This window comes from Cibotium barometz, chromosome 18, assembly GCF_041138505.1.
Source record: "Cibotium barometz isolate CiBa-2024 chromosome 18, ASM4113850v1, whole genome shotgun sequence".
NCBI lineage: Eukaryota > Viridiplantae > Streptophyta > Polypodiopsida > Cyatheales > Cibotiaceae > Cibotium > Cibotium barometz.
In genome coordinates, this window is record NC_141063.1 from 46,933,646 (window position 1) to 46,947,005 (window position 13,360).

Here is a 13,360-nt window from a genome sequence, read left to right on the forward strand (position 1 = left end):
TGAAGGATCTTCACAATGAGGAAGATGGTGACCAATACTATGAGAAGTAATGGAGCATGTGGCTGATTTACCTGCACTTCTGTCTATTCAAGAGCAACTTACTACTTTACAAGCACAATTGGTCAATGAACGCACTCATAGACTTGCATTAGAAGACCAATGGAAATCACGTAAAAGGCAAAAGCATGACATTGAAGGCGATAGTGATGAGGATTCTATTCTTCGAACTGTGAAAGCAACTTTAGATGCTCAAACGGCTCGAAAAGAATCTCGCATTAGTCACAAGGCTTTTTCCTTTCAAAATTTTGATGGAAAGAAGGACACACGCACTCTTTTAGCTTGGCTTAGCCAATTTGATAACTATATGAGAGAAATTTTTCGAGAAAGACAAGATCAAGTGTGTTACGAATCATTTGATTCAAAATGCTGCCTTATGGTGGAATGCTACCAAGAATGGGTGACATAAACCTCGTACTTGGAAAGATTTTCAGCACAAAATTAAGAGACATTTTCTACCTCCTCAGTACAAGGCCAAAGCCTGATAGCATTGGGGACACTCTTAGACAATTGAAAGGAGAGGATGTCCAAACAAACCTATATTGAAAATTTTTGGAATGCTCTCATTCAAATGCAATCTATAGAAAAAGTACATGAAAAGCATCTTGAAAGAAGGAAGTTCATCTCAGGGTTGGATTCAAAGATTAGAGCGGAGGTTAATATGTTTCATCCTCACACTCTTGCCTCTGCTAAATCTCTTGCTCTAAATTGTGAAAAGAAAAATGGAGTGCCCAGGTTCTAAATAGGAGAATAGTACTTCTAAATTTTCCAAAGATTCGACATCTTCTAGTGGTTTTGACAGGCGTTCTTCATTGAAAAAATGACCTGTTAACAAGGGTCAAGATCAAAGAAGCCAGCAATTCAACAACAACAATAAAGCAAAGATTGGCAACAATAGCAATGGAGCAAGTGGAGAACCAAAGAAGACAGATGTTCTAGATTCATTGACTCGAGATGAAAAAGCAAGCAATGTTCGATGTTACACTTGCCATCATCAGAGGGGACACTATGCTAATAAGTGTCCAAATGACAACAACAACAACAAGCCAATTGCATGGCTTAACATGGTGGATGGAGATGAAGACATTGGCACTAGAGACGATGATGATGCTTACACGACGACTACGAGCCAGAGTCTGGTGGTTGGGTAACAAGTTTAATGGTAACTTTACTTAAAATGAAGGGAAAAATTCAAGATAAGGAAATCACAATCTTGCATGATGATGGTAGTACACAATTTTATTTCTGAACGTCTTGCACATGCTCTTCATCTCTTGACATGATTTCTTCTCGTTTTAAAGTAAAGGCTGCTTTTCAAAACCAAAAGTATAATTGCACTAAGAAAGTCAAGAATCTTGCTTTTTCTATTGCACAATTTCAAATCAACGTACTATGTTAGTAGCACCTTTGCAAGGTATTGACATGATTTTGGGAATGCCTTTTTGACATGAGTACACACCACATATTGATTATGCAAAGCACACAATGTCTTTTATACATCATGGTAAGAATGTTTGTTTACAATGAATTTTGGAAGCTAAGGATCAACCACTTTTGAGCCATACTCAGGCCAAAAGGGCTTTGAGGAAGAGGGAGAAAACTTTTTTTAATTTTGGTTAACTAGCTTAGTGCTCAAGAACCACCTCCTAGGGATACATGCCATGACTCTTTCATTTCCAAATTCTCTGATTGCTGTCTCAATGAGATACCTCCTGGACTCCCTAGATCACGCCTTGAAGATCATCACATAGACATTATTCCTAGTAGTGCACCGCCTTGTAGAGCACCTTATAGAGTTAACCCTCTTAATAAGCAAAGAGAAATTCAGACTCAAATCGAGGAATTGCTTTCTCGGGGACTTATCAGACCAAGTAGTTCATCATATGGGGAGCACTAGTTCTTCTTGTAAAAAAGAAAAATGGTACTTATCGTATGTGCGTAGACTACATGGCTCTCAACAAGAATACTATCAAGAATAGATTTCCAATTCCTACTTGATGATTTACTTGATAAATTAAGGGGAGCCAGTGTCTAGCAAAATTGACCTAAAATCTGGATATCATCAAGTAAGAATGGCCGAGCAAGATATCTATAAAACTACTTTTAGAACTCAGACTGGTGACTTTGAGTTTTTAGTAATGCCATTCGGTCTTACTAATGCTCCTGCGACTTTTAGTCGTATGATGAATAGGATCTTTCTTGAACATCAAAACTTTGTGGTTGTCTTTTTTAATGATATCTTAGTTTTTAGTAAATCTAAAGAAGAGCACAAAAAACACTTGGAAATTGTATTTTATTTGCCCAAGGAAAACGAGCTTTACATTAATCCCAAAAAGAGTAGTTTCTTCCAGAGTGAGATTGAGTATTTGGGACATATAGTTTCTCCTAAAGGCATCCATGTTGATCCCAAGAAAATAGAAACTATTGCGACATGGCTGCGCGTCTCAAGAATCTTCATGAATTACGATCTTTTCTAGGATTATGTAGCTATTATCACAAATTTGTATGTAATTTTGCATATAAGACGCACTATCTCACTGAACTTCTCAACCAAACCCTATGAATGGACCGAACTTCAAGAGAAATCTTTTCTTGCATTAAAATATGCACTTACTCATGCACCTGTGTTACAATTACCTGATTTTTCACGTCCTTTGTGGTTGTAAAAACTGATGCTAGTGATAAGAGCATTGGTGTTGTATTAATGCAAGATGGTCATCCTATTGCTTTCGAGAGTAGGAAATTTCATCCTAGCACCTATGAGAAGGAGTTGTCTGCTGTAGTCCATGTATTGAAAATTTGGAAACATTATTTGATGGGCTCAAAATTTCTTATAAAGACTGATCAGCAGAGTATCAAACACTTGCTTTCTCAACCACTTATTTTGGATAGACATATTAAATGGGCAGCTTTTATTTAAAGTTTTTAGCCTATTATTCAATACCAACCTGGTAAAGAAAATGTGGTTGTTGATGCTTTGAGTAGAAGACCTTCCATTTAAAATATTTCTGTGATTGAGAAAATATCTTTTGACTCTATGCATGAGACTTATGACCAAGACCCTAACTTTAGTGATATTTGGTCTAGATTGAGAGAAAATCATTGGACTCCTTTTGCTGAGTATTCCTACGGTGATGGATATCTTTTCTTCCAGAAAAGATTATGCATTACTCGACCTTTTAGACATTCTATTTTAGAGGAATTACATCAGCCACCTTATGCGGGGCATCGAGGTGTTTCATCTACATTCCAGACTATTTCTAATGACTTTTATTGGCCTAAAATAAAAAATGATGTAGTTAAATTTGTGTCTGAATGTGATGCTTGTCAAAAAGTAAAAAGTTATAAGGGTAAGAAACTTGGTTTACTCATGCCACTTCCTATTCCTAACGCTCCTTGGGAGCAGATTTCTATGGATTTTATCACTGTTTTTCCATTGAATACGAACCATAATGATATGATTTGGATCATTGTTGATAGGTTTAGCAAACAAGCATATTTCCTTCCTTGTAAAAAGACTCTTACTGCACATGAAGCTACACATTTGTTTGTTAAACACATTTTCACACATCATGGTTTACCACAAGTGATTGTTTGTGATAGAGATTCTAAGTTTTGCAGTGATTTTTGGACTACACTGTTTGATAATCTAGGCACTAAATTGGATTTTTCCACTGCATTTCATCATGAATCTAATGGTCAAACAAAAGTGACTAATAGCACAATATTGGATTTACTTCATGCATATGTTTCATCACAACCTAAATAATGGGATAAGTATATCCATATTTTACAATTTGCATATAACAACGCACTGCATTCATCCACTGGAAAAGCACCTTTTGCAACTGTGTATGGAAAAGTTTTACCTACTTCTATCACTCGTTTGTCACACACTATTGAAGCTGCAGGTCAATTCACCATTGATTTCACTTCCATTCATTGATCATGTTTGTAAAGCTATTTCTAATGCACAAGAGAAATACACTAAACAAGCTAATAAGAAAAGAAATACACTAAACAAGCTAATAAGAAAAGAAATCACATGGTTTTTTAAGAAGGTCAAAATATTTTGCTTCATATTGAGAAGAGACGTCTTAAAAGTGTCAAGACTAACCCTCTTGTTAAGTTAGCTCATCGTTTTTATGGTCCTTTTAAAATTACTCATAAGATTAATTACCTAGCATATAGCTTTAACTTCCTTCTCATTGGAGAATTCATAATTCTTTTCATATTAGTCTTTTGAGACATTATAGGGGACCAATTCCTACACATCCTATATATAAGGAAGCACCTAGTCTTGTTGACCAAGTAGAAGAACTTCAACCTGAGGCTATTATTGACCATGAAACCACTACTACTTGCACAGGTACTGTATATAATGTATATAATAGATATCTTTTGACCTTCAAAAATCATCCTCATGAAAATGCTAAATGGATGCCTGAGCGGTTTTTCTGCACCTATCCTGACATCATCCAATCTTACTTTTAAACATGGGCCAGTTGATATGCATACTTGGACAACATGTCCAATCCATATTACCTCTACCATGAGGTGATCTCACCACCTCTATGAACAAGAAATACCACAACTCACCCAAATCCTTCATCTCAAACTTTTGCTTCAAAAGACTCCTAACATCATGTATGTTAACATCACTATCGCTAGTGATAATCAAGTCATCCACATAGATGACTAATAGCATGATCCCTCTATCTTTTTCACACAAAGTGAAAAATATATCTGAAATCAAATGGTAACAAGATACTCCCCGATCTTGTTTGACCATGCTCTAGGTGCCTGGTTCAAGCCATACAAGGATTTGCGTAACCTGCACACAAAATCTGGGTGTGCATCACTCTCACCAGTGGCTGCATCATGTAAACTTCTTCTTGCAAATCACCATGCAAGAAGGCATTCTTTACATCCATATGATGTAAAGACCAACCCTTTGCGCAGCCATAACAATGGCAGCTCTCATGGTTGCCATTATTGCAACCAAGCTAAATGTCTCTTCATAATGATAGCTCTCACGGTTGCCATTATTGCAACCAAGCTAAATGTCTCTTCATAATGATAGCTCTCACGGTTGCCATTCTTGCAACCGGGCTGAATGGCTACATCATGTAAACTTCTTCTTGCAAATCACTAAGTAAGAAGGCATTCTTTACATCCATCTGATGTAAAGACCAACCCTTTGCTACATCCATAGCAATGACAGCTCTCATGGTTGCCATTCTTGCAACTAGGCTGAATGCCTCTTCATAGTCAATGCTATAAGTCTGCGCATATGAATCATCAGCATTATGCTTGACTTTATACACCCACTTACATCCAATTGCCTTCTTTTCCTTAGGCAAAGACACTAACTCTCATGTTGTATTTGTATCCAATGGTGCCATCTCCTCATTCATGGCATCTTCCCATTTCTTATTTCCAAGTGCTTGCTCAAAACAAGTGGGCTCTAATTCTTGTATTGCTTTAACCATGTAAGCATAATGATGGGTTATATATCCATCATATATCTCAATCTGTCAGTAGGGTACCTAACCCTCGTACACCTGCGTACACTTGGATCACTACTAGGTGTTCTCAAAATAGCCCCCGTTCTCCTTACACCAGGAGTAACCACAGATGGAATGCCAAGCTCTTGATCAAGATGCATTTCTCTGTCTTTGGATGCAACTTCGTTCTCACTTCATCAAGAACATGCACATATGCAATACACTCAAACACTTTTAAGTGAGACACATCCGGCCTATGCCTCTGTAAACTTATGTTCAGGCCTCATACCATGAACAACTAAGTGGGTGTCTTGTTCATAATGTACACAGTAGTTGCTACTGCTTCTACCCAAAAATAATGTGGCATATTCTTTTCAGTCCATCAAGGCACGTGCCATTTTTACAATGTGCCTATTTTTTCTTTTTGTTGCGGAGTGTACCTGCATGTAAACTGTCTCTTGATTCTTTGGTTCTTAGGAAATCGCAAAGCTCATGAGAAATATTCTCCCCCACCATCTGATCTTAGGCATTTTATTTGCATGCCTTTTTCCTTCTCGACCAAGTCTTTAAATCTTTGAAAGTGAGAAAACACCTCACTTTTCTCCTTCATAAAGTAAACCCACACTTTCCTAGTGAATGAATGTAACATAATAGCTACCTGCAATTGTTACAATCTTGGTTAGTCCCCATACATCTGAATGTATGACATCTAATGGCCTTGCACTGACATGCTTTTCATGTGGGAAAGCATGTTTGGCCTACTTACCAAGCTGGCATGCTTTACATACTTTGTGTATCCCATCCACCTTAAACTTTGGCAAACTTGCAATAATATTTTGGGCCTGCATAGACTTCAATCGCTGTACATTCACATGACCAATGTGCTTGTGCTATATGTCAATATCTGCAATGACCCATGTTCCATGCACAAACATGGCTGCCTTTACTTCAGGCATGTTCACATCTAAAGTAAACATCATGCCATTTTTGTTACCCTTTGCAACCAAGCGACATTGATTTTTGAAGTCTTCCTGAAAATATCCTTGAGGATCAAACCTCACTTGCAAATCCTGCATAACCATCTTTCCAACATAAACTAGGTTCTTTGTAATATTTGGAACATGAACATGTGGTCATGTGAATGTACAGCGGCTAAAGTCTATGTAAGCCCAAAATATTGTTGCAGGTTTGCCAAAGTTTAAGGTGGATGGGATGCACAAAGTATATGTGAAGCATGCCAGCTTGGTAAGTAGGCCGAACATGCTTTCCCACATGAAAAGCATGTCAACGCAAGGCCATTAGATGTCATACATTCAGATGTATGGGGCCTGACCAAGACTGCAACAATTGCAAGTTGCAGGTATTATGTTACATTCATTCATGACCACACTAGGAAAGTGTGGGTTTACTTCATGAAGGAGAAAAGTGTTGAGATTCAAGCTCAATGTCAGCTTGTGCCAGTTGCACTATGTGCTGGCATGTTAGAGGTAGTAACATGTGTGACATAAATGACCGTGTCCAGCTGGTCATAGTGTGTGGACATTAGCTAGGGTTAGTAGTGTGTGGACACAACACATGTAGTGTGTTGTAGATTATGGATTATGGCTTTATGCATTGTGTGAGAAGGGAGATTGCTTATCTCTATGGTTAGGGTTTGATAATACATTAGGGTTTACTCCTTTGTGTGTGTCTCCTCTCTCTCTACCTATTTTTCATCATGGTATCAGAGCTTGTGCTCTCTATTAGGGTTTATGAGTGAGTGAGAGAAGAGGGAGAAGAAGCTGTGAAGCTTGCCATTGAGGCTGTGAAGCTTTGAGCACACCGATTTTCATCAAATCTGAGAGCTTGGCCTACTGGGTAAGGACTACTAAACATCCTTGAGCGGATTGCAGGTGCAAAAACACAAACAACACCAGATTTGAGTTGCCCAAAGCAAAGAAAAATTCTGTTTTGCAAGCTCTCCATTGAAGCTTGAGTGTGGTGAATGTATGAGGCAAATGGATGCAAATATGACAAAGAATCATGTATCTGGAAAATGGGAATGTATTGACAACTCATGTGCAAGAACTACAATGAATTTGAAGCACAGATGATGCATTTAAGTGATTGGAGTTCACTGTTTTGAGGCCCTCACAAAAATAGAGAAGAGATGTCCATTGTTGATGCAATTGAAGCTAGTTTTCTGTAAAAAATCAACTAATTGATGGATTGGGTACATGCCTAGGAGTGTTGGGCACATATATATACCTTCAATTATCACAACAAACTCACCAAGGCGACGCAGCCTGTAGGGAAGAAACAGAGCAGTTTTTCTCATCTTTTTGAAAAGTGGAGGTCAAATGCTACTTTGTTGACTGATTAAATTCAGAATTTGCTTAGCAACTTTGTGGTACACACACTTGAGAAGGTTGACATGTGGTTGGTTGAAGCAATTATGCATTATGGAGCTGATTATGAGCTGATTAAATAGGCTATCTATAGTGATTAGTGAAACAGAGGGTCATTAATTGTCTAATTACTCTCTCGACTTAAACAATTGGTCTAATTCCTTTTACATGGAGTTAGTAGACATCATTGCTAAGCTAATGAATTATTGGTCTCTCAATTTGGATAAGAATCAAAGGAATTAGAGCACTTTTACTCTACTGGTTTTTCTCAAAATAGAGAAGGGGATTTGATATTTTTGGTATGTACGCACCTTGGTTGGTGTTGATATGAAACATTGAACTTGTTTAGGTGTCAATGCAAGTTATCCACACTTGATTGAACCACTACATTACAATTTGAAGCCTTGGAAAGTGTGACAAAACAGGGTACTATGGACTACGTATGCCAGTTCAATTTGAATGCAATGAGTTTGATTTTCTACATCAACAGTGAAGTTTGTTGAGTACTTTGGAGTATTTGGAACACTTATTAGAGTGTGGTTGAGCTGAGGAAGGCTTGTTTATAGAATTGGACGTGTACGGAAGGTGCATTTGCATTGAGCAAATATGTCAGACAACCCAGTACAGATTATGGGTAAGAAGTTGGATAGAAAGAACTTCCAGGCATGGAAGTACAGGATTAAAAGCTTTCTAAAAGGAAAAGGGTTTTGGAACCTTGTTACAAGTGCGGAGCTAGAGCCAAAACTACCCCGATAACCTACATAACAACAGGTTGTAGCTCATAAGCAATGGTCAGAGAGAGCATACAAAGTTTTGCATTACTTGTCTATATGTATCTCAGATGCTATACTCATACATATACATGATGCTGAGAATCCCAAGGATGCATGGGATACACATTGGTAAAGCTGTTTGATACAGATACTAGTGCTCGTAAGTCTCAGTTGTTTGAGACAACAGATTCATAATGTGAAGCGAAAAGGAAGGAGTATCCATGATTATGTTCAAGAGATAAAGAAGTATGCAGATTCATAATGTGAAGCAAAAAGGAAGGAGTATCCATGATTGTGTGACAGCCACTTTGGAGTACTAGAGTTATGGCATAGTTATAGAGCCAGCTCATATAGTTGGGTTCATACTATAGACCAACCATTTTGTATGTTGTTGTTGTAGGAGAGTACTTTCCCTTTATGTATGTACTCTTATCTTTTAGATATATGGTTGTAGATAAGAGAAGAAGAAAGAAGAAAATTCATCCATCCATTTCACTTGTGTCTTGCACTTTGTGTGTGTGTGTGTGTGTGTGTGTGTGTGTGTGTGTGTGTGTATGTGTGTGTGTGTTTTCTTGCAAGGAAATCAAGATTTGTCTCTTTCCCCACATTCTCTTTAAATGGCATTTTACCAACATGCGCAATGGGATGCACAGTATCATCACCTATTTCTACATAACTTGGTTTTTCTATTTTTTGCATGTCTCTAAATCACTCAGCATGATTGATCATATGGTTATAGGCGTCAGAATCCACATACCATGTATCTTGAGATCGTGACTCATCTCTTATTATGGAACTGAGCATGTGTTGCATCACAAACAACTACTCACTTCTGTCATCACCTCCTTGTTTACTAGATGAAGCATAGTTGCCTTGCTGTAACTTTTCACTTTTAATGTCATTATGCTTTTTATAGTAATCCTTTGCCATGTACCCTAGTTTTTCAAATAATAGTTTTTCTGGTATGAATCATTGGACTATTGTTGTCCAGAATTATGATTTCCTTATCGGCCACCACCTTGGCCTCGACCACAATCTCTACCTGAATTAGAGTAGAAGGCATGTTCTGATGTGTTCTTGCTTTGTGAAGAAGAGTCCTCACCTAAAGACTTTTCTTCTATGATCAACATAGACACCAAGTCTCGAAAGTTGGGAATATTCTCCCTGATTGGAATGGAGGTCTTGAATGGTTTGTACTCTTTGCCAAGCCCATTCAAACAGACACTTACCAAGTCATCATCTTCCATCAATACATTGATAGACCCAAGGGATTCAACAATGCCCTTGATCTTTAGAGCATACTCATTGATAGACATGCTATTCGTTTCCACAGTTACTCTTGTTTTAGCTACAATTTTCTTGTCTATGTGTTGGTCTCTGGAACATTTGCACCAAGTTGTGCCATGCAATTGCTGGAGTGTTGGCATCCCGTATTTGTCCCACCATTATGTCTGTGACACTAATTGAAAGCCAATACATGACTTTCCTTGCACCCTGATTCCAACCCTTGAATGCCTTTATATCTACTGGAGTGGCATTCTCTTCAAACAACTCAAGAGGCTCCTCATTGTCTCCATGGACATAGTCCCAAAATCCTTTACCCACCATAAGAAAATTGATCATTCTAAACTTCCAAGCATGGAAGTTGTTCTTATCCAGCTTCTCAGTGACAATCTGATTGATTTCGTCAGACATATTTTCCTGTAATAATAAAAAAAACTGCAACAGACAATTTTTGTATGCAACCTATAACATAGTAGTATCTTTTGTGACTACTGCAGGCGGTACTTTAGCACAACCTGTAGGTCACCAAATCTGATCAAAGTACATGTACATACATCCAATGTTAACATGCCAAATTCCCAAAGGCATTGTAACTAGATCCACTACCCATTTGTAGTGCATGGCAGGTGGGTAGGTTGGTTGCAAGCCATCACGATGTCGCACATTTGAGTACATTTGACATACCATGCATGTTTCCACATATTGGGAAATATCCTTGTACATTCCTTTCCACCAATATTTTTCCTTTATTTTGGTAAAGGTGGCCCACACACTTTGATGTCCAGCCTAGAGACTCTCATGGAATTCTTTCACAAGCGTCCCTTGAGTCTTTTTATCACATATGACTCTCTGTGGCATAGCATTCCTCTGCTTAGGATGCTTCCAGAGGTACCCATCCTTTAGAAAATAACCATATGCTTTTCTGTGGATCCTCTTAAATTCTGAGTCAGACCAATTTTCCTGTCTTGTCAGAGTACTCAAGTATTGACCAATAAGCAACCAATCTCCTTCATACATTTCCTCAGTAAAAGACTCAAGTGCATTTGATAGGCAAGTATGGTCCCCCTTTGCATATGCAGTAGTGTAGAACTTTGTACCCACATCATCAATGTCACTAATCATCTCTTTTTCATCTTCATACCTGGCTCTTGATAGCATATCTGCAACTGGATTATCTTTTCCTGCAATATGATCAAACTCAGGATTTAGTGACTTGATATAGGCAATCCACCTAAGCATAGCAATATCTGGAGTGGTGCAGCTTACTATCATCCCAAGGAGTGGCAAGCAATCAGTTTCCACAAGTACAAATGCCCCAATAAGATATTCCTTTTCACATTTTAGAGCAGTGACTATTCCCCATAACTCTCTCTTGATCTGCGGATATTTTCGTTGTCGAATGCTTAATACCTTAGCTCCAAATCTGATTACATACCTGTGATCATCCTCATCATCTTGCCCTACTGCCCATCCTATCCCAGTAGGACTAGTATCAACTGTAACAATCACAAGCCTGCCACACTTATAATCTGCCTTCCTTAGAGTAGGTGATGATTGAAGCAGATATTTCAGCTTCCGCATAGCTTTAGTATGTGCTGCACTCCACAAAAATTTTTGATTTTTCCTCAAAAGTTGATAAAGAGGATCTGCTACATGTGCATAATGTGGGATCCAAATAACATAAAAGACACATGCACCTAGAAATCTCCTCAGCTCTGTAACATTAATGCATATCTCTTTCATTCTTTGTATTGCATCTATCTTGGCTGGACAAGGTCGGCGTCCATTAGTACTACAAAGATGCCCCACTATTAGCACTTCACCAACCCCAAATACTGATTTCGATCCAGACAAAGTAAGATTCACCTCTTCAAGCCTGGATAGAATCATATCACAATCTTTTATATGATTTGCCACAAATTTGCGGCACCCTTTCGAATCCAAATCCTCATCTTTATTTTTCTCATCACAGCCCTTTATTGGCACATCATCCAGAAAAGGCATAGTTATTTGTGGTATGAAGTCTCGCAAGACTTTATTCATTCCATTCATCATATGTGCCACTGAGTTGGTGGCTCCCTGTGTGGTAAGGTACACATTCTTACCAATCCCAAAGGAGTTTTCATTGTGGTCAAGTCCCTGCTTTGTATATCCAGCTGAAACTGATCATATCCCGAATACAGATCACCCATAGAGTATATAGCTTTCCCTGCAAATGCTTCTGCAAACTCGTCCACAATCGGACCTGCTCCCACATTCTTGATTGTGACCTTGTTTACAGGTTGCATGTCTTGAATGAAGCGCAATGTTCCATTTTTCTTTGGCACGGTAAACCATCTGTTGGAGTATGAAGCGCATGATGGCTCCAAAATTCCAATCCTGATCTTTTCTTTTAGTAATTCCATCAGCTTCGGCAAGAGAGCCTTTGGTACTGGAATTGGCCGCAGGTTCCAGGGCACATGTGGAACAGTGAAGATCACCATTGGTGCTATTATGCTTGGATCAACACAGCCTATCTCATGCGGCTGAAAAGCAAAGGCTTTCCCATGTTTTACAAGCATCTCCTCAAAGCATTCCCTTTCAACTGGCAACAGAAAATCCTTTTCACCAATCTTCAGCTCTTTTAGGGTTTCCTGTGTAAACTTATGCCCAATTTTCTTCGGATCTCTGAGATTTGGTTGCATAGAGGCTTCATCTATCTTCTCCTTGCTTCCTGGTGGCAAAGGCAAGGCAACTGGTTTCACCTTCTTTGCAACTGTTTTGTACTTTGTATCAACATGAGCATCCATCTCACAATTCATGTTTTTACATTCCATCCCCTCAAATTCCCGGATTATATCATACATCCCCACAGATGACACCTCTATCATCTCATTTCCACCCTGCAAGCATGCTCTTCCCATAGCAAAAAGCACATCCATAGTATCCACAAATGACACCTCATCAAGCACCCCTGAAATAAACTCATTCTTCTCCAAAAGACCACACTGCTCAAGACTTTTTTGTTCATTTTGTACATGTCGACGCATACCATGCTTCAAATCCTTGCTTTTTACAAAGACCAGTGACCCATAGCTAGAAAATCCCTGAAAATTTGCTAAAAAGTTATTTACATTGATTGAGTCCTGCGAGAACTCATTTTCCCTTGTACCATTGGAATCCCGCTTTACAATGGCACCTGGCCAAAATCCCTCATCTCCCTGTAGTTCATGAATTCTCTATTTATCTTTGGGAGTGACTGTGCTCGAAGAGATTCACGGTTCCTTTCATGGTTAATGCAAACTGTCAAGAACTAAACAGCTTTCTTGCCATCTTTACTCCTTATTCTTGCATATGCCGAGCCATCATCCAA